Below are 5,808 nucleotides of genomic sequence, written 5' to 3'. Positions count from 1 at the left end.
ACCACACCTGGCTAATTTTGTATTTTTAGTAGAGACAGGGCTTCTCCATGTTGGTCAGGGTGGTCTCGAACTCCCAACCTCAGGTGGTCCGCCCGCCTTGGCCTCCCAAAGTGCTGGGATTACAGGCGTGAGCCACTGCGCCTGGGTCAAAAAGTACTTTTCAAAACTATCAAGGGCCAGGTACAGTGGCTCACGCCTGTAATTCCAGCACTTTGGGAGGCCAAAGCAGGTGCATCACCGGAGGTCGGGAGTTCGAGACCAGCCTGGTCAACATGGCAAAACCCCATCTCTACTAAAAATACAAAAAATTAGCTGGGCATGGTGGCACATGCCTGTAGTCCCAGCTACTGAGAAGGCTGAGGCAGGAGAATCGCTTGAACCTGGGAGGCAGAGATTGCAATGAACCAAGATCGCTCCATTGTACTTCAGCTTGGGTGACAAGAGTGAAACTCCATCTCAAAAAACAAAACAAAACAAAAACTATCAAGGTTATGAAAAACAAAAAAAAATCCATGAAACTGTCACAGATCAGAGGAGACCAAAGGGACATGATGACTAAATGTGTTATGGTACTCCAGATGGGACACTGGAACAAGAAAAGAATATTAGTAGAAAAACTAGTGAAACCCAAATAAAGTGTAAAGTTTAGTTAATAATTAGAAACAAAACTCCAGGCAGTTCTTATGTAGCCAGCTTGGCTCCAGGCTGCCATGAAGCACTCAGAGGCCCTTCAATAGGATGGAGGTTCTCAAAGTTAAGTGTGCAATAGAACCCCCAGAGAGTTGCTAGTCCTGTAGATCCCATGGTGGGCATTCTGATTAAGTAGGTCCATGGCAGGCTTGTGAATATGCTTTATTATTACTATTATTTTAAAGACAAGGTCTCATTCTGTCACCCAGCCTGGAATGCAGTGGCACAATCTCAGCTCACTGCATCCTTCGCCTCCCAGGCTCAATCTCTCCTCCCACCTCAGCCTCCCAAGTAGCTAGGACTACGGGCACACACCACCATGCCCGACTAATTCTTTTTGTACTTTTTTTGTAAAGATGGGGTTTCACCGTGTTGGTCAGGCTGGTTTCCAACTCCTAGACTCAAGTGATCTGCCCACCTGGCCTTCCCAAAGTGCTAGGGTTATAGGGGTGAACCACTTGCGCCCAGCCTGCTTTTTTTAAAAAAAAAAAACAAGAGCCGAGTTTTTTATTTGTTCATCTCTTGCCTTGGAAGTACAGTACTCCTTGATGACATTCTTGGCCTTAGATTCTTTGCCATAGTCCTTAACTACCGCAGAACTGCAACCAACCACATTACTGGGCTTTCCCTCTCTGTCAATTTCACCAAGGCCTACCCAGTCTCAGTTTCTTGATGTCACCAGCTTATTTAGGTGGATTTGGTGTTCAGCACGGAGGGCTTCCACCAACTTGACATCCACAGGCCATCACGGTGGGATGCAAGCACACAGAGGTGGACGTGGCACTTGTCTAAGACTGGCAGCTTTCAGAATTACATGTGCTAGGCCATTGTGATGAGAGTGGTCAGCACCTCTTGTAAAGCAGTATTAATGCCCATGACGCCTCCAACAGCAATGTCTCCCTCAGCCACGGCAGCAGAATCTTAAATGCACCCAAGTCTTCGCCTCCCACAACTGGGTAGCTGAAGGCGGGTAATGGATATACATTTTTAATACGAACTACTAGGGCTTCTGAAATGTCACATTTTGGACACACTGCCCTGGAAACCAAAATCTGATACTCTACTCATAATTACTATGTCTATCAATAAGATGTGAGTTCTGTTGGAACAAACATCTTCTGAAGATAGAAAGATCATGAACTTCCATTCATTATGTACCATCTCTAGTCTATTTGGGGCACTCAATGGGTTTCTTAATAGAATTCTTACCACCACTTGACATGTGATAAGTGTGAAATGAATAAATACTGAAAATAAGAAATTAATAGGAAACCTGTGGACACATCATCTCTTCTCATTATCCTGACCTAGTATAATCAGAAGAGGTTATTTCCTCTGATGCTTAATTCACATTTAGATTATATTCTTTTGTTTTTCCATACAGGTGCAATGCAAATAATCATGAATTTCTTTGCAGAATTAGAGCCATCTCAGGGCATGGTGTACTTCTTCCGGAGCATCCTGTGTCCCCCTTCATGTTATCCCCACTCACGGTCACTCTTCCTGGGACTCTCTTGTCAAACCAGTCCCCAGCCCCATGCCCCAAACACACACAGCTAGTTAATTCCTACTCTAGCCTTAGCTTCACGATCATTTCCTTATCTCGCCTCTGTCACTGGTAAGGACCCTCCAACATCCTCCCAGAGCACCCTGCCCTTTTCGGTTATAACTCCCAGCACCTACATTCTGCATCTTCTCATCCCCACTAAACTAAGCTTTAAGATGACAGGAACTGTGTCTGTCCCGTCTCCTGGTCCATCTCTAGCTTGTGGCATGGCAGGTGGCAGACACTAGGTGATAAATATTTGCTAAAAGAATGTTGAATGAATTCATCAGAGATTCCTCAATTAGAGTGCATTTGGACATAAACCTATCAATAACCTAAGCAGAATTCTAACATCCTCAGCAATTGGGATAGCTGTGCAATCCTTTCTGAATTGCAACCCATTTTAATGGTCAGCTCATTGTCACTAAGAGTGGCTTCTTTGAGCTGCAGACAGCAGTTACCTGTGAAATTCTGTCATGAGACTGAATGGGAATAAGACTCTGGAAGAGGGTTGGGAGGGAGGCAAAAGGGAATTTCAATGGCTGGGACATCCAATTTTATTAATCTGTCATCAGCATGCACAGACATTGCAGTGAAAAAAGCAGAAGCTGTGGCACTGGAAACTCCAACCAAATCAGAGATGTCAGAATCAAACATATAACTTTGGCAGTAAATTGTAAGGTGATGGATTGGTCATTAAGACAACCAAAGCTGACCAACAATGTGTTAAGTCTCTTGAGCACTTTCTACATACAAGGCACTGAAAGGCATAAAGATGAACAAAATATGTCTCTGAACTCAAGAAGCAGTCATCTAGACAGGAGGTAAAAACCACAGTTAAAAGGCATGAGAAGCCGGCTGGGTGCAGAGGCTCACATCTGTAATCTCAGCACTTTGGGAAGCTGAGGTGGGAGGATCCCTTGAGCCCAGGGGTTCGACACCAGCCCAGGCAACAAAGTGAAACCCCCACCCCATCAGACCCCCATCTCTACAAAAAAAAAAAAAATACAAAAAATTAGCCAGGTGTGGTGGTGCATGCCTGTGGTCCCAGCTACTCATGAGGCTGAAGTGGGAGGATCTCTTGATCCTGGAAGGTGGAGGCTGCAGTGAGCCGAGATTGTGCCACTGCACTCCAACATAGAGCTTTGATAAGATAAAAATCTGATCAGTGTACCAGTCATTCAATCAATAAAATGTACTTGGCAACAGAGCAAGACCCTCTGTCAAAAAAAAAAAAAAGGTCCTGAGACATAAAGGTTGAGCATTCTGAGTGATTTGTTGCAGCTTCAGGAAAATGGGAAGGCTGGGTGGAATATGTACCACTTCCATTGGAACTTAAAAGATTATTAAACAATAATATAATTATTGTTATAAATTGAGCCCAGGAGTTCAAGGTTTTGTGATAAGCCATGATTGTGCCACTGCAGTCTAATCTGAGTGACAGAGTGAGACCCTGTCTCTAAAAAAATTTTTTTTTTAATTTAAAAAATAAAAACAGGCTGGGTACAGTGTCTCACTCCTGTAATTTCAGCAAAGAAGCTGAGGTGGGTGGATTTCTTGAGTCCAGATGTTTTAGACAAGCCTGGGCAACATGGCAGAACACCATCTTTACAAAAAGTACAAAAAATAAGGCAGGCATGGTGGCACACCGGTAGTCCCAGCTACTGAGGAGGCTAAGGTGGGAGGATGGCTTAAGTCTGGGGGTCATGGCTGCAGTGAGCCGTGATTGCACCACTGAACTCAGCCTGGGTGACAGAGTGGATGAGAGATGAGCTTGCTTTTGAAGAGGTAGTTACAGCCCAGAGGGAAAGATGCATGTCAACTAATCATTACATGCAGCGGGGAGCAGCTACGGAGATGTGTGCCAAGTGTTACAGGAACACAGTAGGAGAACAGCTAATGGGCAGGAAAGGTTGAAGGAAACTCTCATGTAAGAGGTGATATTGAAGGCTGAGAGCAGCCAAGAGGTGTTTTCCTGCAGAACGAGAGGAGTTCCTGCAGGCAATCGGAACACCACGGACACAGGTTCAGAAGCACAAAACAGCATGACAAAGAATACGAGTTCTCTCAGTCACTGTTTGACTTCACAAAGAGACAAAGAGATTCTCACACAAAAATTTCATATAAGATAGGGAAAAAATTGATCAGAATAATATTCTATGTAGGCTGGGCTTGGTGGCTCATGCCTGTAATCCCACCACTTTGGGAGGCCGAGGCAGGCAGATCACTTGAGGTCACAAGTTCCAGACCAGCCTGGCCAAAATGGTGAAACTTTGTCTCTACTAAAAATACAAAACTTAGCTGGGCGTGGTGGCAGGCGCCTTTAGTCCCAGTTACTCAGGAGACTGAGGCACCAGAATCACTTGAACCCGGTAGGCAGAGGTTGCAGTGAGCCGAGATAGTGCCACTGCACTCCAACCTGGGCAACAGAGCAAGACTCCATCTCAATAATAATAATAACATTCTATGTTGTTATATATACAATAAAATTTAGGTTGCAATTGTAAGTCTGCTTTAATGTTTAGAACAAAAACCAAAATTAGTGTTGATTTAGGATTTGAGGTCTACTTTTTCTAAAAACTTGTCCAGTAGCACATTTGACAAATATGTTGAAGTACTTAGTTTTTTCTCAATGACCTCCCTTAACCTACAGTTGTCAAATGCTTCTCTTTTGAAGATCCTATTATGTTCTCATTCTTGTCAATTTCTTCCTCTTTAATTGTTGTCTGATTAACTCCATGTTTGCTTATGATTCTAGCAATTCTACGACATTACTTTCATCAGCTCCACGAAACTTGCACAAAGGTTATTCAAAGTATGATTACTTTTGTGTCTCAAACTAACCAGAGACACTTGGATGAAACCAGCTGAAGAACTGCCTGCAGCTGAGTATGAGAGTGTGAGGCAGGGGGCAGTGGACAAATGCTGACATTTACCAGCTAGAGGCCTTCACAAAGTAACTCCAACTTTCTGACCTTCAGATTCCTCATCTACCTTGAGGAAATTATTGCAAGAGTTCAAGTAAACTGCACACATGGCCAGTGCAGTGGCTTGTATCTATAATCCCAGCGACTTGGAGGCTGAAGTGGGAGAATCACTTGAGGCCATGTATTAGAGACCAGCCTGGGCAACATAGAGAGACCTTATCTCTTTTAAAAATTTGTTTTTAATTAGCCAGGTGTGGTGGTGCACACCCATAGTCCCAGCTACTCAGAAGCCTGGAGCAGGTGGATCACTTGAGCCCAGGGGTTCTAGCTTTCAGTGAACTATTATGCTTGTGCCCCTGCACTCCAGCCTCGGTGACAGAGTGAGACCCCATCGCTAAAACCATAAACTGCACAGTGAAAACACCTAACATTGTGCCAGGAATATGACTGTCCCTCAGTAAACAGCCACATTCTCCCTCCACAATGCCTTGGATATCCTGGAGTACATTTGATTGATTGACTGATTGGTATACTGATCAGATTTTTATCTTACCACCACTCTGCTAAAGAAACGCCGGGCCTGATAGATAAACTTGTGTCCTGCAGAGGAATAAAGGGAGGAAACATTTGTCAATTTTCAAGACA

The sequence above is a fragment of the Macaca fascicularis genome, chromosome 8 (genome assembly GCF_037993035.2).
Source record: "Macaca fascicularis isolate 582-1 chromosome 8, T2T-MFA8v1.1".
NCBI classification, from domain to species: domain Eukaryota; kingdom Metazoa; phylum Chordata; class Mammalia; order Primates; family Cercopithecidae; genus Macaca; species Macaca fascicularis.
This window is presented reverse-complemented; position numbering follows the sequence as displayed.